The 24734-nt window shown below is 41.7% G+C and overlaps 1 protein-coding gene across 1 annotated transcript in view; it reads right to left on the bottom strand.

Annotated features, from left to right (window-relative positions):
• LOC142140598 (uncharacterized) overlaps nt 1-24734 on the bottom strand; it is an 81946-nt gene that overhangs the window by 15811 nt on the left and 41401 nt on the right. The window lies entirely within an intron of this gene.

Below are 24734 nucleotides of genomic sequence, written 5' to 3'. Positions count from 1 at the left end.
TCATTCGACCTTCCACCTCTCCCGCTGGAGCTGGGTTCTTCTTCGTCAAAAAGAAGGATGGATCATTACGCCCTTGTATAGATTTTCGTGGACTCAACGCCATTACTATCAAGAATCGGTATCCCATTCCGCTGATCACTGAGCTATTTGATTGCATCAAGGGAGCTCGGATATTTACTAAGTTGGATCTTCGTGGTGCCTACAATTTAATTAGAATCCGTTCCGGTGACGAATGGAAGACCGCGTTTAACACCAGAGATGGGCATTACGAATATTTAGTAATGCCCTTCGGGCTGTGTAATGCCCCCGCCGTTTTCCAGGGTTTCATCAATGAGATCTTTCGGGACTTATTATATGTATGTGTCGTTGTCTACCTGGACGACATATTGATCTTCTCACAGGACCTGCCTTCTCATCACCAACATGTGGCAAAGGTCCTCTCCAGACTACGGAAAAACTCGTTGTTCTGTAAATTGGAAAAATGTTCATTCGAGTTACCCCAGATTCCATTCTTGGGGTATATAGTTTCCGGAGTTGGCCTGAAGATGGATCCAGACAAAGTAAATGCTGTACTACATTGGCCTCAGCCAACTACTCTTCGTGCCATCCAGCGTTTTTTAGGTTTTGCCAATTACTATAGACGCTTCATTCAAGACTTTTCATCCATTGCATCTCCCATTGTGGTCCTAACTCGGAAAGGGGCTAATACTAAGCAATGGTCATCTGAGGCTCTCCAAGCCTTTCAAATCCTCAAAGAGTCCTTCTCGTCTGCTCCCATTCTGCGACAGCCTGATGTGACACTCCCCTTCTTCCTAGAAGTAGATGCCTCTAATGTGGGCTTAGGAGCTATTCTCTCCCAACGCTCGGAGCAACAAAAATTACATCCTTGTGCCTTCTACTCTTGGGGTCTTCTGCCCGCAGAGAAAAATTATACTATCGGGGACAAGGAGTTGCTGGCCATCAAAGCTGCATTAGAGGAATGGAGATACTTGTTGGAAGGAGCTCGCCATCCGGTGACGATCTTCACGGATCATAAGAACTTGTCATATTTGCAATCTGCTCAATGCTTGAACCCTCGTCAAGCAAGATGGTCTCTTTTCTTTTCCCGTTTTGAATTAATTATAACCTTCAAACCAGCCGCTAAGAACAAGAAAGCTGACGCTCTATCTCGAGCTTTTGTGACGTCCTCTGATGTAGAAGAGGTTCCCAACCATGCTAATCTAGACCCCAAATGTATTTCTCTGGCTGCTTCATCCACCAAAATGCTACCATTTGGGAAGACCCTTGTGCCTCCTACTCTGAGGAGGAAAATCCTTTCGTGGTTCCATGCCTCTCGTTTTTCTGGACACGCCGGTGAACACAAGACCTTTGAGATTCTCTCTCGTAGTTACTGGTGGCCTTCAATGAGGAGAGACGTCAAAGAGTTTATTGCTTCCTGTGATTTATGTTCTCAGTTTAAATCCTCCCGCAGAACTCCAGCAGGGTTGCTGCGACCACTACCCATTCCGTCCAAGCCTTGGACCCATATTAGTATGGATTTCGTTACTGATTTGCCACCAAGTAAGAATCACAATACTAGTTGGGTAGTGGTAGACAGATTTTCGAAGATGGCCCATTTCGTCCCTCTGTCCGGTTTACCTTCCTCGTCTACTCTGGCTGAACATTTCATTAAAGAAATCTTCCGCATCCATGGATGTCCGTCTGAGATTGTGTCGGATAGAGGAGTACAATTCGTTTCCAGATTCTGGCGGGCCCTTTGTAAAACCTTGGGCATACGATTAGCACTCTCATCGTCTTACCATCCGCAATCTAACGGACAAACGGAACGAGTCAATCAAGATCTTGAGACTTTTATTAGGATGTTCTCTTCAGCCAACCAAGACAACTGGGTAGAATTGCTCCCTTGGGCCGAATTCGCCCATAACAACATGTACCATGAGTCATCATCCAAAACTCCATTCTTTGTGGTCTACGGTCACCATCCGTCTTTTCCGGAATTTCCTGCCCTCCCGCCCACCCAAGTTCCTGCTGTGGAGACTGCTTGTCAGACCTTCAAAAATATCTGGTCTCAGGTCAAAACCTGTTTAAAGAAGACATCTAACAAATATAAGTCTTTCGCAGATAAGAAGAGGCGGGCTATTCCACCACTAAAAATTGGAGATCGTGTCTGGTTATCTACCAAAAATATTCGTTTGAAGGTTCCATCTATGAAATTCGCCCCTCGTTTTATTGGTCCATATAGGATCATTCAAGTTATCAATCCAGTATGTGTTAAACTTCTTCTTCCTAAGAATCTTCGGATTTCCAATGCCTTCCATGTGTCCTTGCTCAAACCTCTCATCATCAACCGTTTCTCGACTCCTCCCTCAGCACCGCAGCCAGTTCAAGTTCATCAGGAGGAGGATTTCGAGATTACTGAGGTATTGGATGCAAAAATTTCGCGAGGAGTCCTCCGTTTCCTCGTTCATTGGAAGGGCTTTGGTCCTGAAGAGCGTTCATGGATCAAAGCTGAAGATCTTAGTGCTCCTGCCCTTCTGAAGAAGTTTTATTCCAAAAATCCGGACAAGCCCGGTTCCAGGCGTTCTGTGCCCACCTTTAAAAGGGGGGGTACTGTCACTCACCGGACTGTGAGTGCTTCTTCCCGGACATTTAGGAACCGTGGCCGTCCTCCATCCTGAGGGACTGCGCATGCGCAGCCCTTTCTATACCTCCAGTGTATGTTCCTTTAACTTAATTGGCAGATCAGGCAACCTCCCTATATTAAGCACCTGTGGTCAACACCACGTTGCCTGATCTTGGAGTCTCATTCCCCATGAGTCTCTGAAGGTGTTCCTGTGTTTCCTCGTGTATTCAGCCCAGCTGATTCCTGTGGTTTCCAAACCACTTCTACCTCTGTGGTTTCCAAACCACTTCTACTACTGTGGTTCCCATACCACTTCTACCATCTACTGTATCATCGTGACTGTGAGCTGATTCCTATCCGCTGCCTCCGTGCACTACAGTCTTCTAACCACTTCAACTCTACCACGTATCATTGGGACTGTTAGCTGATGCCTATCCGCTGCCTCCGTGCACTACAGTCTTTCATTCACATCCACTCACCTGTTCATGATTGTGACTGCCAGCTGATTCCTATCCGCTGCCTCCGTGCACTACAGGCTTCAACCTGCAACTCGTCTGTGTTTCATCATCGTGACTGTTTGGCTGATTCCTATCCGCTGCCTCCGTGCACTACAGTCTTCAACCTGCAACTCGTCTGTGTTTCATCATCGTGACTGCTAGCTGATTCCTATCCGCTGCCTCCGTGCACTACAGTCTTCAACCTGCAACCCGTCTGTGTTTCATCGTGACTGTTTAGCTGATTCCTATCCGCTGCCTCTGTGCGCTTCAGTCTTCAGTCCTTGTCAACTCTCCCGTGTTTCCTTGAGTCTGCTGCCACTATTGCTACCCGCTACTCTCCGTGATCAACTGTTCCAGTTCAACTCTGCTCCGGTGTCCCATCGTTACTGCACCTGCTGGTTGCTATTGGCTACCTCCGTGTTCCCGCAGAGACCCGCTGCTGTTACTTCTCAGCGCTACTCATCCATCTACTGCTGATCCGCTCTCCACGCCTTCCTGTGTTCCCTGCTGGTCTACCTACCTGTGCGCTGCACCTGCTAGACCACCGCTTCACCCATCCAGGGACTTTGCATCCCGCCGGCCTCCTGCCGTTCAGGTATCTCTGCACTCCTGTCTGACTGCCTTCTCCTGAACCACGGTATGCATACTTCCCATTGACTGTGCTGTGTATTGCATACCTTGCTGGACTGTGTTGGTTCTCCTCTGGAGTGTACTATCCGCTGAGTCTATTGCCATCATTGACTGTGTTGGTTCTCCTCTGGAGTTTACTATCCGCTGAGTCTATTGCCATCATTGACTGTGTTATCTCATGCTGGATTACTTCAAGAGACTTTCTATATTGGCAGTGTTGTTCAGTCATTTATACATTTATATTGTGCATTACTGTGGATCAAAGTCAAGGTGCCCGTGTATATATTGTGTTGCAGTCTCTCCCCGTGCACCTCCTCACATATATATTCAGTGGTACAACTTGCTAGTGGCAGACCACTGACCCCTGTTTACAGTTTCACCTGTTCCAGTATCCTCTCACATAGCAGTGGTACAACTTGCTAACGCAGACCACTGACTCCCCGGATACCTCCACTTGGATTCCATTCCTTCACTCAGACAGCGGTACAACTTGCTATCCGCAGACCGCTGACTCTCATCACCTCCTCGTTTCTGTTGGACATTCCTCCTCACTATAGCAGTGGTACAATTTGCTACCGCAGACCACTGACTACCTTCACGTGTCCTTTGTCCATACAGTTCCTCGTGTATTACTACCTCCATATTGCCAGTGCTGCTAGTCATAGACTTTCCTGAGCATCTCATCATCTGCTATTTCCTGTTCCATGATCACCCTGCTACCAGAGTACCATATTACCACCTATACTGCTCTGGTAAGCCTATCACCTGGTGATCCCTGGGTAAAGACTCCTAGTGCCCGTGACATTAATAGCAGCCAATTAATCTACTAGTATGTTTTTTGGAGTGTGGGAGGAAACCGGAGCACCTGGAGGAAACCCTGGCAAACACGGGAAGAACATACAAACTACTCACAGATAAGGCCATGGTCAGGAATCGAACTCATGACCCCAGTGCTGTGAGGCAGAAGTGCTAACCACTGAGCCACCGTGCTACCCATTACTGTAATGTGCCCTTACTGTACATTGTCTACGTGCAAATACCCCTTCCCACCAGAGTTCCGCCCTCCAAATCCTAGGCTATCGGAAGTGTCCTTTACGTTGGAAGATTAATTTCATGCACTTCCGCACACTGGCGGCTCGTCTGTTTTTGAGCACGCGCATAGCAATTTTATGCAAAATACAGCACATATCAGAATTTAAGATCCTTAACAAGGCCCATGGTGTTTTTAATATGTTACAAGCTAGTACGCCTCCCTTAAGTATTTTTTTACAGCTTTAAGTTCAGGGTAGATCGTAGTAATTTCACACCTTGAAAATGTATTAGTCTCCCATAATAAGGTTTATTTTGTTGTCTATAATTTAGTAATAGTATATTTCCTGCCACTAGGGGCAGCATGGTGAACATAGTCCATATAATTTACAGTAAGCAAAGCAGCAACTTCAACAACTGTTTGAGATCCACCGATTGACATAGATGTGGAAAAATATTCTACAATTCATTTTGAGCTTGAAAGATATCAGCGTTTAGCAGTAGAAACTGTTGAACACTCTTCTATTATATAACAAATCCCCCCTTGACTTGAGTTGAGTTAATCATCAATTAACAATAGACATGTTTTTTTAAATTAAATTAAATCTAGTTATGTCTGATATTTGTGCATTTGCTACAATCTGTTGAGATATTTGTATTTGGTACACATGCATTGTGTGAAAAATTCTGTCGCAAGTAACATTTTGTAGGGTTTTTTTTCTGTACAAAATACAGTTTTGATTTTAAAAAAAAATGATCAAAATATGTAAATCACTTTTAAATTTTATTCAAAAATACAGTTTTGGGGATCTCAAGGTCTGTTTTGGAAAAGTAGTTTTTAGCTTATTTCAGAAAACATTTTGTTACTTATATATCGCTTGCAAGCACGGCTGTGTTTGAGGGCGTGCTGGTTATACATGATGCGGCAGCTGCATATAGTGTCTATAATATTAATGTACTCAGGGGAGTCAAGACGTTTACAATGTACATTAGTTCTAAGCACTTCTTCCTTTTGTTGCACAAGCTGAATTAAAATCTATGCAGTGCCTGATCATCCAATAGGCTGAGTTGGCTGCAGCCTAGGGTGTGAGGCTTTTGAGGAGGCACAAACCTTTATGGGATGCAAAATTGTGACAGGGTGAGGTATAATCTGAAATTCCCTTTAAAATAAAAGAGAACAGTTGCTCTCTAATGTAAAAAGAAAACAAGAAAGAAAAATGCAATAAGGTTTTAATGTTGATGTATTCCCATCGTAAAAGTCAATGGGTCATCCTTGGGTGGGCGCTTGAGGTTAAGTGTTTAGAAGGATAAATGGCAACAGGTGCAGATAAGACAGCTCCCTTCATACCTTCACCCTCAGTAGCGCCCATTCACGCCTCCGTTCCGCTATACAGATCTGATTTTAATAAAAATGAATAGGTGACAAAGATTGCTGTGACCCTTTTGAAAAGCCAAATAGTGCTGATTCCCGAAAACACGGGACATAAACAATGGTGGATGGGTGAAGGAAGCCAAATTTTAAAATAAGGACAAGTTCTTTTCTACCTACCACGTTCTAGCCTGGCGTGAAAGGAGATCGGACGCACCAAGTGTAATAGCTTTGGGCTGACTGAACCCTTAATCAGACCCTGAATGGATGAGAAGTACTGGTTGAGCAAAAAATTATCTAACTTAGATGGTCCTGCTTCTGAGAGATTGTTTGTATTAGGCTGCATTGTTTGGAATCAATTGTATACTACACACATAGTAGTAATTGTAAGATATCACTAAATACTATTGTGGGCACCTTTACTAAGACATCTTGGGATATATTTACTAAACTACGGGTTTGAAAAAGTGGAGATGTTGCCTATAGCAACCAATCAGATTCTAGCTCTCATTTTGTAGAATGTACTAAATGAATGAAAGCTAGAATCTGATTGGTTGCTATAGGCAACATCTCCACTTTTTCAAACCCGCAGTTTAGTAAATCTAGCCCCTTATCTTCACAACTTGACCAACCTTCTGGAAAGGAAGAGTGGAGGTGTCTATAGCAACCAATCACATTCTAGCTATCATTTATCTGGTACATTCTAGCAAGTGATAGCTAGAATCTGATTGGTTTGCCATGTGCATTAGGGACAGGTGACAATGATATAAGTCTGTGGGCATTGTGGCGAGGCATAAGGATTGGGCGGGTATCCTAAGTGGTAACAACGTGAGATTTTGTCCTCTCCCTATATTTCATTTGGTTGTTTAGTCAAAGTTCCAAAGACGGGTCATCTGACTTCTGCTCAAATCCGCCCTGGTATGTGTGTCTATGATCAGAAAATTAAATTATAAGACCCACTGGGCAGAAACTGAAATGTCGGAATAAAGTTTTCTTATAGTGCAGCACTTTTATATATATTATTTGGTTTATTATGACTCGATGGTTTGATGTGCATGCTATTTGTATTAACTTGGAAACAGACATTTATGCTCATGGGGGGAATTCCAGCATGTTGATTTACCAAAGGCAAAAAGAGCAGTTTTGTTTCACAAACAAAATCTGTAAAATCTATTCACTATGTCCCAGGGATTCTGTATAAATAACTTAAAGATAATTATTTTGAATTTCCAAACAAATAGGCTTAAATGCATCTTACTTTATAAGGTTGCCTTGTATACAGATAAATATGCATCAGTGAAATTGTATATGAGCGCTGAATACAAAGCTGTACGCTGGCTACTTTGGGAAATTATATATTACATTTTGCGTATTATAATAGACCTTTTTATTAGATAAAGTTATTTATTGTACAAATATAATTTCATCAATCAGCAAGTGTGGTGTGTTTATTTATTTTTTTTGAATATTGAATTTCAAAGCCCAAAACAGCGACTTGAGATTTTGTATAAAAGTAACATTATTACACTATATCAGGCTTCTCATACAAAGCACAGAAACTGCCATCTAGTGGTTACATGTAAATACAAAAAAAGCATTCTTAATAGGCTCAATGAATGTATTCATAAAATGTATGTTAAGAATGTTAAATTACAATTAAACTGCAACAATAGGTAGATTTATTAAACATTCTAATAAGGAAAAGTGGAGGTGTTGCCCATAGCAACCAATCAGACACTAGCTATCAGTTATCTAGCTATCAATTATCTAGTACATAGCTAGAATCGGATTGGTTGCTGTGAGCCACACCTCCACCTCTCCACTTAAATCTTACCTTATATTCTTACCATGTGTTTCACAGACTTAGTAACTTGTTTCGTTGTAACAGAATACTTTACAGGTACAAAACTAGGAAAAAAAATAAATAAGTAGTAATACATAGTAGCAGGGGCGCACGCAGGGGGGGGGGTTTCTGGGTCTCCTGAAACCTCTCCCCTCCGCTAAAGAAGTGCCCCTACATAGCGGCACTGTACTATATGGCAGCCGCGGCGGCTTCAAAGAAGCATCCGTATACAGCATCGCCGCGGACACTTCTTTGACAGCGGTGTGGCTGCTGTACAGTACAGTGCTGCAGAAACGGAGCGGGCGCATGCGCAGCAACTCTCGTTTTTTAGTTTTTTTGGGGGGTGGGTTACCCCCCCTTAAATATCCTGCGTGCGCCCCTGAGTAGATAGCATACAACATCAGACAATTGGGAGACCACAAGAGAATAAAAACACTGAGTACCCCTTACAGCTACAAATTCAAGCTGGTGTTAATTATCACAATAAAGGGGAAAAAAACAGTGTAGAGTCCTTCCCATTATAATGATGGACAGTCCAAGACTGAATGCCTCCAAAAATTGTAAAGCAGTATTGTAGGGATCAATCAGGTAGAATAGTTTGCTCATCAATTGGTTTTAATTTCAATCTGTCAGAGGGTATGGCCTTCCTACACAAGTAAGCATGTAGAACTGACATTGATGCAGATTTAGTTGCCCAAACATCTGCCTTGACATGACAATGCCATTGAAATTCCACATTCTGAGAAATTAAGAGGACAGCAATTGACACTGGCAAAAGTACATCTATAGATGGAGATATGATGGCAGACGATTTACTCTATGTGATGGAGTTAGAGAACTGTGTAGACTGTGTCAGGATGAGAGCATAAATCTGATATGATGAAATAGAATATTAAATGTCAGGGCCCAAATAAAATTTTGCATTGATAAATAGAAGTAAACATGATTTCCTCTCAAATAAATCTTTGTTTCCGTTTTAAAACATTTGGCCAATTAGCCAAGTAGGAGGTAATTAGGTTGAGCAAACTCTTTTGTGATGAGACCTGCTTAAGATATGCAGATCACAGACATCCATTGTTTTTGATCATGTTTTCCATTTGCTAATTGACTTCCTTGCAATAGGTAGTGTAAGCACAAAGAACCACTAGATGTAAATGAGAGAGCCATATGCCCAGGTGATAATATTGGAGACAAAAGCCACATTTGAAGTCCTATACGGGTATATAGAAATATGGGCTTCAAAGGAAAATGTCTTCATAGGAGTAGAAATAACACCAGGGTTGTGAATGACAGATACTGGGGGTATCTGGGAACAGCTATAATCATATATCTTTGGAAAAGGTATATCACGTCATAATTCCATCATGTTTGGTACCTAAATGTGCAGGAGATTATGACCGGTTTATTGATGGGGGAGTTATGTTTCTGGGAATTATCTGAGAAAAGCTAAGACAGGTCAAAACTTAGGAATAGTTTTGAACAAGCCTTAGGTGACACCCAAGGGACATTTCCGCCACCACATTAGCATCCACAGTGCCCCTGTGAATGGCGTCCCATTTCAGTCTGCTTAAAAACCTGTGTTGTAAATGGACAAATTGTCAGTTTCTTGGGGATCAATCTAATTGAAGGACTGCCCATCTTTTCTGCCTGCCCCCAGGCATACAGATTATTATACGTATGTGATGCTCTGTACTTTCATCCCATTTGTTTTTATAACTGTTTGCAATTTTTTATTTGTATGTCAAATCTTTATCTAATTGTTGTTTTTTATTATCTGTAAGCATTGTACCTTTTATATAGTAAATCTAACAATTTAATAGTTATGTCCTTATTGCTCTAAACCAGGCCTGTCCAACCTGCGGCCCTCCAGGTGTTGTGAAACTACAAACCCCAGCATGCTTTGCCAGTAGATAACCTGTTGATAGCTGGAAGGACATGCTGGGACTTGTAGTTTCACAACACCTGGAGGGCTGCAGGTTGGACAGTTGTACATTTGTGTCATAGGGCCTTGAGGGGTTAAGGGTTAACCCTTTGATTGCTGGTGCCTTGCTAGCTGTGTGTAACAAGGAGTGCTCATTGTGTGCCAGTGTGGGGCAGGATATTGGGGTCCTATTACCCGTATTCAATAGATGGTGGTAAAACCGAAGTGGGTGTGGTTATGTGACCGCTGTTTATGGCGAGTCAGCAAATCTGTAGCCTCAGGAAAAAGGGTGAGTGTGAGATTTGGGGCTGCAATACGGTGTGTTCCCTTACAGTAAACTCTTCCAAGTCATGAGTGTGCAAAGTGCGGTTTGTGACTGGTAAAGGCAGTTAGGATAGGTTTTCCTGACAAAATAGAGATACTATATTGTCTGACTGTGTGAATATATGATAAGATATTAAATCAGGGAGTAGCTAGAGGGGCTTATCCCTGACAGACTGGTCAATTATTTTCTAAAATAAACAGAGAAAGCAAATGCAATGATAACAGAGTTACAAAATCCTTCATTAAGATGAGAGTAACCTTAGTAGACATTTAAAAGATGATAAGAGGGCACAATGTTAAATGGTGCAAGTCAAGATGACATTGTCCGTGGACCCACCCAACCACCCACATGTTGAAAATGACATGCACATAGTTTAACAAGCCAAGAACTTCAGCAACATGGCGCTTGATTTGTTTGTCCCCACAAAGACTAACATTTTGGTTGTTGAGCTGGAGAAAAGATGGGGATGTTAACAAATGAAACATGGACATATGGATAACAGCGATCACTGCTCATCTTCCTCAATAGTGACAAATGACAATGTTATAATTGCTATCAGCAAAGATGTTTACATCAATTACATTTTCATTTAAAAAAAAGATACAATAAGTAGCGAACTGTTAGGCAGCATGTGTGACACATTGGGGAGGGTCAGCAGCAATACATTGGAAAGGGTCAGCAGCAATATATTGAAGAGGGTCAGCAGCAATACATTGGAAAGGGTCAGCAGCAATATATGGAAGAGGGTCAGCAGCAATACATTGGAAAGGGTCAGCAGCAATACATTGGAGAGCGTCAGCAGCAATACATTGGAAAGGGTCAGCAGCAATATATTGAAGAGGGTCAGCAGAAATACATTGGAAAGGGTCAGCAGCAATACATTGGAAAGGGTCAGCAGCAATATATTGAAGAGGGTCAGCAGCAATATATTGGAGAGGGTCAGCAGCAATACATTGGAGAGGGTCAGGAGCAATACATTGGAGAGGGTCAGCAGCAATACATTCTAAAGGGTCAGCAGCAATATATTGAAGAGGGTCAGCAGCAATACATTGGAAAGGGTCAGCAGCAATATATGGAAGAGGGTCAGCAGCAATACATTGGAAAGGGTCAGCAGCAACATATTGGAGAGGGTCAGCAGCAATACATTGGAGAGGGTCAGCAGCCATACATTGGAGAGCGTCAGCAGCAATACATTGGAGAGGGTCAGCAGCAATGCAATGGAGAGGGTCAGCAGTAATGTATTGGAGAGGGTCAGCAGCAATACATTGGAGAGCATCAGCAGCAATACATTGGAGACGGTCAACAGCAATAGATTGAAGCGGGTCGGCAGCAATATATTGGAGAGGGTCAGCAGTAATACATTGGAGAAGGTCAGCAGTCATATATTGGAGAGGGTCAGCAGCAATACATTGAACCGGGTCAGCAGCAATACATTGGAGAGGGTCAGCAGCCATACATTAGAGAGCGTCAGCAGCAATACATTGGAGAGGGTCAGCAGCAATGCAATGGAGTGGGTCAGCAGTAATGTATTGGAGAGGGTCAGCAGCAATACATTGGAGAGCATCAGCAGCAATACATCAGAGACGGTCAACAGCAATACATTGAAGCGGGTAGGCAGCAATATATTGGAGAGGGTCAGCAGTAATACATTGAACCGGGTCAGCAGCAATACATTGGAGAGGGTCAGCAGCAATACATTGAACCGGGTCAGCAGCAATACATTGGAGAGGGTCAGCAGCAATATATGTGTAGCGGGTCAGCAGCAATATATTGGACCGAGTGAGCAGCAATACATTGGAGAGAGTCAACAGTAATATATTGCAGAGGGTCAGCAGCATTATATTTTAGCGGGTCAGCAGCAAAACATTGGAGAGGGTTAGAAGCAATACATTGGAGATGGTCAAAAGCAATATATTGGAGAGGGTCATCAGTAATACATTGAAGCGGGTCAGCAGCAATATATTGGAGAGTGTCAGGGGCAATATATTGAAGAGGGTCAGCAGCAATACATTGGAGAGGGTCAGCAGTAATACATTGGAGAGGGTCAGCAGCAATATATTTATAGCGGGTCAGCAGCAATATATTGGAGCGAGGGAGCAGCAATACATTGGAGAGGGTCAACAGCAATATATTGGAGAGGGTCAGCAGCAATATATTAGAGAGGGTCAGCGGCAATATAGTGGAGAGAGTTAGCAGCAATACATTGGAGAGGGTCAGCAGCAATACATTGGAGAGGGTCAGCAGCAATATATCGGAGCGGGTAAGCAGCAATATATTGGAGGGAGTGAGCAGCAATACATTGGAGAGGGTCAGCAGCAATACATTGGAGAGGGTCAGCAGCAATACATTGGAGAGGATCAGCAGCAATACATTGGAGAGGGTCAGCAGCGATACATTGAAGATGGTCAACAGCAAAATATTGGAGAGGGTCAGCAGCAATACATTGGAGAGAGTCAACAGAAATTGGAGAGGGTCAGCAGCAATACATTGGAGAGAGTCAGCAGCAATATATTGGAGAGAGTCAGCAGCAATACATTGGAGAGGGTTAATAGCAATATATTGGAGAATAAATAGTAATATAGGAGCAAAAACAGCTCAAAATCACTTCATTTTACCTATTTTAAACAATTTTTAATTAAATCCAGTTTCAAAACCAAAACCTTTCATGATTTTGAGGAAAAACCTGTAGCAAAACCAAAACACAAAAAACATTTTAGAACCAAAACCACATCCAAAACCAAAACATGGGGGGTCAGCGAACATCTGGGGACCTGGGCAATAAGAGATTGGAATCTTAGGGGTGGTGACCATGCAACCTTAAGAAAGACAAGGCTTGTAGATTTGTAATAGGTGGGACATGCTGTATGTGCATTTTATTCAGCACGATATGTTCTCTTCTTCTGACCTTCGCCGCACATAAACTATGAAACATAAAGGAATTTGGTCTTAGACTGCATTCTAACTTATCCTGGGATTCTTGCTCTATACATCACAGCTCTCTTGCTGTGCAAATTGAAAGAAGCCTGCCAAACAGAGTGTATTATATATTGGGTACACCTCTCTCTCCTGGGGAACGGGTTATTAGGGGATCCATGTGTTTTCTTAACTTACTATATAATGCAGAACGCAACATACAGTAATGTGAAACAGTAACGTTACATAACAGTGTAACAGGCCCATTCAAACTGTTTTTTGGTTACCATCTGTATAAATTATTAGTAAACTAGGGTGTTGTGTGTACAGAATCCCTTTGTACGCTCCATCAAACGAAAGCTAGAAATGATCTGGAGAAAATGTCCATATTAGGGCAGCACGGTGGCTCAGTGGTTAGCACTTCTGCCTCACAGTGCTGGGGTCATGAGTTCAATTCCTGACCATGGCCTTATCTGTGTGGAGTTTGTATGTTCTCCCCGTGTTTGCGTGGGTTTCCTCTGGGTGCTCCGGTTTCCTCCCACACTCCAAAAAACATACTAGTAGGTTAATTGGCTGCCATCAAAATTGCCCTTAGTGTGTGTGTGTTAGGGAATTTAGACTGTAAGCTCCAATGGGGCAGGGACTGATGTGAGTTCTCTGTACAGCGCTGCTGAATTAGTGGCGCTATATAAATAAATGGTGATGGTGATTGTTCTGCTTTGCATAAAACTACACAAGGATATGATAGCACCAATTGATTGAGTACATTAAACTATTTATAGCAAAAAATAAATAAATAAGTTTTTAACTTAATTTTTTGCATATGTATGTGTATCACGCAGGTACATTGATATCAATTGAATTAATCAACACTGAAAGCTTAAAAACATAACGTGAAAAGATATATGTAAAATTACTTTTCTGGGGATTGGGAGCTACTAGCAGCCTTTTATCCCTCACTTCGCACAATGAGCTGTATATCCACTGACCTTATTAAAGATTCCAGTGACGGTAATGGGAAACTCCTTAACGACTCATATACCTCATTAGGCGGTCACTCATTCTTGACAATCCCAGATTTTGTAAAGCAATTTATCACCAAGGCAAATCCCCCACTTGTGCAGTTATCAATTTATTTTGCATGGAAAGGATCATTTTTTTAACTTACAGCACAATGAAATACACTGTACTTGTTCCAGCAATACTCCCCAGGAGAACAATGTCTATTACCAGTCAGGTCATCGCTTTCTTGCCAGTTGGAAATGAGATAATAAAGACGAGCTGAGTACAGGATAATTCCCATGCGGACTAGGACCCATGCCGTGGGATGAGTTCAAGTTTTGTGCATAAGATCTGAGAATGCGTTCAAGAGGCGCGCCTATAATGAGCCATTTTCAGAAACCAGTCTCTGGTCCTCTAACATGATCGCATTCATCTGCAACAAAATGCTCTGCTTCCAAATTCCCACTTAATTTGCCATTGCAGTTACCTGTGCTAGGATCATTAAGTTTCATTGTTTTAAAAAACTCCATGTTCATTAAATAACAAGTTCAGCCCAGGTAACGGCAGTTGATAGCTAAGTGGACTACTTGGGAGCAGAACACCTGGTAGGAAGTGGCACATCTGCTGTTTTGGGCAATAAGTTTTGGGGACAGTAAAATAAAAGGAACTTATTCTGATAAAAAAATGTTAGTTTACTTACTATATCTGGTAAATATGATCATTCTTAAAAATTACAATATTAGTCTTCCAGAGTACAGACAACTCCTATATATACACAGATATTCATTTCACTTTGTATAAGGCATTAGAGACGCTATTTTAATTGTAAAACACACCCCTGTCTGGAGATGAGTGAAACTTTCTAGTGAATTTCAACAGCAGAATTCGCCCATAAGTGTTCAACTTAGAATATCATTATCGATTTAGTTATTCCTGGACGCCTCCCTTATTATTTCTCAACCTCACCTTAGAGAATAATTAATTGACACCATCTATGTAGACTATAAGGCCAAATGCAAATGTTACACATACAGTGCAGATTGTATGGACAGTGCCTCTACGAAGTGACCTCTTCCACCATGAAACTCAATTTGCATGAAATTTCTACTCATCTACTCATTCTACTTATCTCCCCACATAGGGCACCGCCCACTAAGGGAACTTAAATTAGACACACCCTCCTTCCTAATTGGCTGTCAGTGAGGAAGGTGTGTGTAATTATTTAAATGAACTTGATCTTACCTTTTCTAGTGATGCTGTTTTTGTGACTTCTTGGGGAACTACCATGTAATCACTGACTCTGAGGAACAGCATCATAGGGAATGATGCCCCCCCTCCCTTCTCCTTTCCTCCTCCTCTAAAGTGCTACAAAACACAGACAAAACAGGAAAGCACTCGGGATAAAGACCTCTAGTAGAAAATTATCTTCTGCCTCTGAAAGTGAAAAAAGGTTGATAAATGTTATATATCAGCGTTCACTAATTTCCTCCGCCATGATAAACACTTTCAAGACTGTCATTTTTTTAATAAATTAATTCCTATCTGTGCTCCCTTGTGTGTGTAAGTTGATGCAGCCAAATGGGAATGAGAAGGAGGGGGGGCTGGAAGCCTTGTCCCCCCAGACAGTGTTACTGAATAGACAAAGAATATTTTCCCCCAGGTGCCAAGAAGTAGAGGAGTATATTTGCATTCAAAACAAAATGATCAGTGTAAAGAAACAAGTTTGTATCACAAGTACATTTTTGGGCATAAACTTTTAATTAAAGTGGAAAGTTCGGAGGAACCCGCCCGACAGGACTTCATATCAAACAACTATAAGGATATGGTAATAACCTGCCAGGCTCTTCTATCTGCATATCGTTTTGTTCTCAACCTGCTGCCTTATTTGCAGACTGGATAATTGCAATCTGACTTTAAAACTAAATTGGTCAATGTTTGCCGTAGTTCTTAGAAGCGAGGTCGGTCATAATTGCAGCACTTAACCTGCCGATATGAAAATGTAGAAGGCTAAATGCAGACACGTCCATTATGCTGACAAGTTGACAACAATCCAAAGACCAATGCCGGTGGGTCCAGGATATAACAATCCGGCATTGTTCTTTTAATATCGGCATTCTCATTGGCAACATTGTGCATGTCGCCAATCACACTGTAGACATTGTCAGTCTGTCAGCACAAAAGAAGGGTTGGCGTTTAGCCTGCTGACATTTTCATGACAGCGGGTTAAGTGCCAACATTTCCTCTGTTGCAATTATGTACCCTGCCCCCTAGAATAATAAAAAACTACCCCAATAAACACCACCTCTGTGATTATTATCACTGTGCTCGCGGTTCCCACCAGCATTCCATCTAAAAGATGATACTGTTAGGCTGGGTACACAATACAGGGTTTTCAGACGGTTATCGGGCCAATCTCACGATAAACGACTGTTCAGGCCGATACCGCATTAGTGTGTACGCTCCAACGATGAACGATTATCATTCCAAAGGTCATCGTATCGTTTAATTTTATTTTTAAAGTGGAATAAAAATGTTGTTCAACAATGGAACAATGTCGTTCCCGTTTTGCAGTGTGTATACACTCAGGACTGGCAATGTCCAAAGATCTCTATGGAGTGTGCAGAGTCACCATATTTTCAGCTGATGGTTATGGCAGATGAAGAGCACAGATCTGAAGGTAAATCCTATAAAACGTGCATAGTGGGTACACATGAATCGGCATGTTGATTGGGACTTTCATTCGTTGGTAAAATCGTTAATGAGATCGCACCGGGAGCAATTTCCTGCAGTGTGTACCCAACCTAAGTCTATTCCAGGGATTTTGGGAAGTACATCATCATTGGATTGCTTAGTAAATGGATGATTTTAATTGCTTTCTAGAGCCCTTGCCACACAATGATATGCCAGCTATTTGCTAGCTGAAGAACTGCTGGCACCAGTATTTATTAAGAGGGTCCTGTTAGGAACTCCCAAGCCAGTACATTGAAACTCGGGGTCTACTCTGAAGGCCCGGTGTTCGCTGGAGCCTCTAGTGGTGGGGACAGACTTGGCTGCAGACTGACAGAGGGTCAAGTAACGTATACTGGCTTAAGGGGAACCCAGGAGCGGAGTGATTGGCAGACAGAAGCGGGCAGGAAAACCAAGGTCAGAGGTCACAAGCACAGGTTCGAAATCCAGGGGCAAGTGAAAGGTCAGGAGCACTAGCAGAGGAGCAGAATCCGGTTTATTCAGGCAAATAGTCAGGGTCAGAAGCGTAGGTTCAGTGGTCCAAGAACTAGCAAAGGTCATACACGGGAAGTCAATCAAAGGTAATAATCACCAAACACAGGGAGAACAAGCAGGCAGCAGAACTGAGGACAGGACGCTATAACCGGCAGTGAGGCTGCAGACCTCACTGCCCTAAATACCAAAGGCCACCAATCAGAGCCTAGCTCTGAGTCTCACACAGCCCCTAGTACTAATTAAATTAATCAGCCCATAGGCTGTGTTATTTTGCGCGCATGCGCCCGGCTACCAGTTCCGCCGGGACGCAGCGCCAGAGGAGAAGCGTCCGGCCGTTGCCTTGGCAACGGCCGGGCAGGAACTGGAAATGACATCCCCGTCGTCAAGGCGACGGCTGGGACGCCAGAGGGCACAGGAAGCGAGCCGCGGCGGCTGTGAGTACCGCCGCGGCTCGTGACAGGTCCAAACTCTTTTTCCTGTAATTTTCTGGCAATGAATTGTAGCACAGTTTAGCAAGAAGAGACATAAAAATAAATTCTGAAAAATTTAATCCAACCTATAGAACAACTTTACTTTACCGCTGTCCAGTATGAACACAAAAGAAACACCTTACAATTAACAATATGTGCAAGATTAGAACAAAACTGACACTATAGCATTTGGAAGTACAAAAAATGGTAATTAATAGAGAAAACATCTTCCATGGACTAATATTGGGACTGAGCGTAAATCTATCAACCCTTCTAAAAAGGAAAAGTGGAGATGTTGCCCATAGCAACCAATCAGATTCTAGCCATCATGTTCTAGAATGTACTGGTAATCGGATTGGTAACTATGGGCAACCACTCCACTTTTCCTTTTTATCTTAGTTGGTTTGTTTTTGTTTCATAAACACGTGTGTAATATTAATTTACACATGTAACTAAATGTTCTATAGAGGGGGTGTGCAGCATTAAATTCTTGTGGAACCACACAGCCTTCTGGAGAATTATAGGATTACATTATGAGGTTAGAACACCAAATCAGCCCTAACAGTAGGCTGACCCCATGGACTACCTGACAAATTTTAGCCCGAAGGGCGAGACGCGGGTAAGCAACCTTTTAGGAAAATTTGAAAGGAAAAAATTGCAAGAACCCCAAGGTTTCCCACTTTTTGACTGGCTCAGTGGGCAGATGCCCCTCTAGCCCAACAGCCCAACCTGCCCCTGGATAACCCACGACTGGCCGGTCAAGATGGATGATAGTTCCAATTTTTGTTGGCAACCCAGAATTTTGGCAGCCAAGAGCGTTGAGGTTTAATAGCTTGGGGCTTGTACTGGTACAAAGTTGTGGTGATTGGGAGTATCCGGCGAGTGGTCGTGTGAATTATCGGTGTGGTCAATTTATTCCCAATTCTTTTTACTTTTGGGAGGAATGAAGACATCACATCCAGCCAAGCACTAACCTACTTCTTATACTATGTCTGCACTGTGCTCCCTATGTGACACTAGACAAAAGGACAACTGAATGCTCACGAATCAGCAATGTGATTGCAGGTTCTTAGTGCGAGCAATCATAACTTACATCAAAGAGTAATTCCCAGGATAATGTGTCCTGATTCTAGTTATAGGTTCAGTAATCGCCGACTTCTCTGCCTCAATTACGGCAGAGAGCTCTGATAGAGGAGAGGGAGGTTCACAACCCACAAAATATAATCTGTGTTCTAAGTTTCTTTATGACATTTACAAAGAAATCTATACTATAATGTACTTACGAAACACGTACTGCATTTCTATGTTGAAGTATTTAACACATGTTCTTAAAGTCTCTTAATTGAGCTTTGATATTCATAGTAAAGAAATGAAAAATATAATAAAATGATGTACCCAAATGGATGTGTACATTTTCTGACTAGTTATTTGCTTCTCTTTGTTTTTCTTCACAAATTTGACGTTGTGTGCAGCATTCAGAAGCATTAATGTTCGGCAAAATATACTTACTAAAATGCATAGTACACTGCAGAGTTGGAAAGCTTTAAATAAAGGTTAATGAACTTGCTTCAAAATGTTCTGTTAAAAGTGAGTATCAGTACAAGTTGTTGTAAATGCTTTAACTAGTGCTGCTTTTTATCACCCTTGTTTATGAACCCTAAGAGATGTGCTAGCAGAGGAGGCCATATAAAGAAAAACTATAATATATATACAAACTGCAAAAAAGTTAACATACAAAGCAAATACAATATATAAAAGTCAGTCAGTGATTAAGGGTACACAGATTTAAAATTCTGAGATTCACTGAGGACAAATCGCTGATATGAATTCGACAAATATGTAACACCCACTGAAGAATCAGGCCAATCACAGCGGATGAGCGTAAAGAAACCGGCAGGCAACAACAAAAGGCTTATAAAAGTAGCTTATAGACCTTCCGACACTCATTGTTCCTTGATCATACTTAAGGTTTGTGGGTGCGCTCTGTGGCTCAAGATATGAGCTATGACTATTAGTGACCCAAACATATCGACACTTCTGTGCTCACCAAATTTGGTACACAACTGTCAGACAAATACAGCAACTTAACCTGATTTGCCTTTAATTTTACACATTTTACACCCTACCTGTTGTCACAATTTTTTCTATACTTGTTTTCAGCGACATTAGCTCAATAGATGTTCAAAAATATGCACTGTAATATCAACCAAAATAGGCAAATGCGCTCTGACCTGCTCACATTCCTAAATACATTGTACTATAAAAGAAGCAATGCTAATGTCAGTCCTAATGAAGAAGAGTGCCACTGATTCATCATTATCCAATCTCATCCAGGGTTTCCTCCCTTCTGCTATGGGGGTTCAATGGTCCTGTCTACTTGGCTGCAAGAATGCCAAAATACAGTAGTATTTACCTTGCATATTATTATTTGCATTAGTACTTTGTGGTATATGTGTTTAGTAGTCTTTGGGAGTTTTATTCAACTGAGGTGCATGTGTATGTTTATGTAATTCATAAGGATATTAGTGTTTTCTCACTCAATCATCTGTGTCTCAATTGGGCTATATTAGGAGGTATGAATGGTGACAATTTAAAAATGGGTTTTGCGTGATTTCTTACACTAAAAGATTTCAGCAAAGTTAAAGTAAATGAGAGAATAACATAATAAGGATGATAATTTTATATAGCTCTGACCACTTGTTGACTGGCCACAGAAGGTTTATTGAGGATCTGCTAACCTGTAATTATGAGGCACCTCCATGGGACCCACACTGTCACTGATCACCTACCCAGGGTGCTCACAGGGAAGGTGCAAAGCGCTTTACGGCGCTTATTATCTTTTATTTATAAGGCGCCGTCATTGACATTTATAGTAGTATGCAATAAACAGGCAGCAGCGATTTGATATCCACTGTTGTTTGATTGCAATTGCTGTTTGTTTAAAGTGTGAAGTTAGAACAAGTAAGGATTTCTGTATTGTGCTGAGAGAGTGATATACATTGGAGCATGATTCTGAGTGTTTATTGAAGGGAGTTTTTCTGTGTGTTTATTAAGTGTCTTTTTTTCTGTTAAAGCTAGTGGGTGTGTTTAAATTGCATTAGTTGATACAGCTGGTTAATGCAAGCTCTATTTAACAGGTGGTGGTAAGCAATTTCATTAAGCTTGTGATTTACACTGCTGTTTGATTGCAATTGCTGTTTGTCTAAAGTGTGGAGTTGGATCCAGTAAGGAGATGAATCCAGGAAGGGGTTTAATCTGGTAAGTGGCTAGCAAAGGTTAGTACTCTCAAGTTCACTGTAAGCTATAAGAAGTTAGTTTAGCCATAATAAGATGAGTAGTAGCAGGCTTGATGATCTCACTCAATGCATATCTTGTCATATGTATGCACACTTGGGGCAATTGTTCCAAGGTTTATACCTCTGTGAGAAATGTGAGCAATTAGTCTCTTTGGAAGCCCAGGTAACTGATCTGAAGTAGACCATTGCAACATTGAGAGAGATTGCCAAACTGGAGCAGAGTTTACAGCTCATCGTTGATGCGTTAGTTAGGGTGGAGCAGAGACAGAGGAGGATACACAGGTAGGCAGCTGGGTAACAGTTACTAGTGGTAGCAGAGGGAGGAAGAGGTAGGCCAGTTCTGAGCTAAGCAGTCCCAGCAGATTTTCCACATTGGATGAAGATATTGTGGAAGGCAGTTCAGAATTGGTAGAGTTGGGTGAGAATGCTTCTAATAGCAACCAGGGGAATGATCTCTCCAGCATAGAGGGGACCAAAAATACTCACGGACCCAGGCAGATTGAGGTGGTAGGGTATTCAATTATTAGGAAGGTAGATAGGGTAATCAGTTACCAGGACCGTGCATGCCGAACAGTGTGTTGTCTTCCAGGTGCTCGGGCTCGGCATATTGCAGATCGGGTGGACAGATTGTTGGGAGGGACTGGGAATGACCCAGCGGATTTGGTGTATGTTGGCACCAATGACCGAGTTAGAGGAAGAAGGGGTGTCCTAAAGAATGATTTCCGGGACATAGGTCGCAAACATAAGGCAAGGACATCCAAGGTAGTATTTTCGGAAATACCACCTGTGCCACGCACTAGTCCAGGGCGGAAACGGGAGATTAGGGAGGTTAATGCGTGGCTAAAAAATTGGTGTTGGAAGGAGGGTTTTGGATTCTTAGAGCACTGGGCTGATTTCTCGGTCAGTTGCCATCTTTATTGTCGAGGTGGATTGCACTTGAATGAGGACAGGGCTGCTGTGCTAGGGGAGAGGATGCTTAGAAGGTTGGAGGAGATTTTAAACTAGGCTTCGGGAGGGGAGAGGCAAGCAAGTATTTATGAGATAGACATTGAGAGTAGTAAGGAGGGGGGAAAGGAAAGCATAGCCAATAAGGAGAGGCACATTTTAAAGCAGAAAGAAATTACTAAGGGAGGCAATAGACTTAAGTGTATGCTTGCAAATGCAAGAGTCTGACAGGTAAAATGGGGGAGTTAGAACTAGTAGCAATGAATGAGCAATATGATATGATAGGTATTACGGAGACCTGTTGGGATGATACACATTACTGGGCAGTCAACTTGGAAGGCTATACTCTCTTCAGGAGGGATAGGGTAAATAAAAGGGGAGGAGGAGTATGTCTTTATATTAAGCCAGAGTTAAAACCAAGTATTCAAGAAGTTATTTACGATAATATTGGGGATAATATAGAGGCATTGTGAGTGGATATAGTCCGCGGAACAAAAAGTTCAGGGAAGTTGCTGATAGGGATATGTTATAAACCGCCAGATGTTACTATGAGTGAGGAAGACCAACTTCGACAGCAAACTGAAAAGACTCCACAACTAGGTCAAGTTTTAATTATGGGGAATTTAATTATCCGGACATTGATTGGAGTACTGAGACCTGTGGTGCAGCTAGGGGAAATAGGTTTCTGAGCACGCTAAAAGACCATTACATGTCCCAATTACTAGAGGAACCAACCAGGAACCAGACTATACTGGACCTAGTAATAACAAATAACATAGACGTAATATCAAATATTCAAGTAAGGGAACACTTGGGAAATAATGATCATAATATGGTCTCATTTGAAATTAGTTTCCAGAAGCAACGGTATAAGGGATCAACTAGGACTTTAAAGTTTAGAAAGGCAAATTTTAATATGCTAAAGGAGTCTATAAAGAGCATAGACTGGGACAAAGTTTTTGAAGGAAAAAATACGGAAGAAAAGCGGGCTGTCTTTAAAATGTTGTTGGAAACATACACGTATAAGTTCATTCCTATGGGCAATAAATATAAAAGAATTAAGTCTAAACCAATGTGGCTAAATGATAAGTTAAGGGAAGAAATGCAAAGTAAGAAGCGTACATTTAAATTGTTTAAATCTGAAGGGTCTGAGGAGTCCTTCCGTACGTACAAGGAATGTAATAAAACATGCAAAAAGGAAATTAGATTGGCTAAATTAGAAAATGAATAACAAGTTGCAAAAGAAAGTAAGACAAACCCCAAAAAGTTTTTAAGTATATAAATGGCAAAAGGATTAAAAAAGATAATATAGGACCCCTAAGAAGTGAGATGGGTGTATTGATAAATGATACTAAGGAAAAAGCAGAGGTATTAAACACTTTCTTTTCTTCAGTATTTACTAGAGAGGAACAAATGGTAAGAATAATACATAAAAAATGGAATTTAAACTGTACCATTAATTAATACTTGATTAAAAGGGGAAGAAGTCCAAAGGCAACTGAAGAATATTAAGATAAATAAAGCTCCAGGTCCAGATGGCATACACCCAAGGGTCCTTATGGAGCTAAACTCAGAAATAGCTAGACCGCTATTCTTAATTTTCATAGATTCAATCTCATCAGGCTCAGTCCCAAGGGATTGGCGAATAGCAGATGTGGTGTCGTTGTTTAAAAAGGGGACGAGATCACAACCAGGGATTTATAGACCTGTAAGCCTGACATCAATAATGGGGAAACTACTGGAAGGTATATTAAGGGATAGTATTCAGGATTTCTTGGTGTGCAATAAGATTATTAGTGGGAATCAGAATGGATTTGTGAGGGATAGGTCATGTCAAACTAATCTAATTGGTTTCTACAAGGAAGTTAGTGGGAACTTAGACCAGGGCAGCACAGTAGATGTGGTCTACTTAGTTTTTGCAAAGGCCTTTGATACAGAGCCACACAAGAGGTTGGTTTACAAAATAAGGGAACTGGGTCTAGGAATCAACATTTGTACTTGAATCGAAAACTGGTTAGAGAATAGGGAACAGAGAGTTGTGATAAATGGAACATTTTCTAATTGGTCAAATGTTTTAAGTGGAGTACCTCAAGGTTCTGTGCTGGGGCCACTCCTTTTTAATATATTTATTAATGACCCTGGTGATGGTTTAGAGAGTAAAGTTTCTATTTTTGCAGATGACACTGAACTCTGTAAGGTAATAAAATCAGAGCAAGATGTAGCTTCTCTACAGAGGGACTTAAATAAACTGGAGGATGGATTATGAGGATTAGCATTATTATTATTATCACCATTCATTTATATAGCGCCTCTATTTCCGCAGCGCTGTACAGAGAACTCACTCACATCAGTCCCTGCCCCATTGGAGCTTACAGTCTAAAATCCCTAATATACACACACACACACACACACACACAGACAGACTGGGGTCAATTTGAAAAGAGCCAATTAACCTATCAATATACTTTTGGAGTGTGGAAGGAAACCGGAGCACCCGGAGGAAACCCACGCAAAAACGGGAAGAACATACAAACTCCTCACAGATAAGGCCATGGTTGGGAAATTGAACTCATGACACCAGTGTTGAGAGGCAGAAGTGCTAACCACTGAGCCACCGTGCAGGTCACCGAACCGTTAATATTGGTCTGG

This window comes from Mixophyes fleayi, chromosome 1, assembly GCF_038048845.1.
Source record: "Mixophyes fleayi isolate aMixFle1 chromosome 1, aMixFle1.hap1, whole genome shotgun sequence".
Taxonomy (NCBI): Eukaryota; Metazoa; Chordata; class Amphibia; order Anura; family Limnodynastidae; genus Mixophyes; species Mixophyes fleayi.
This window is presented reverse-complemented; position numbering and strand designations above follow the sequence as displayed.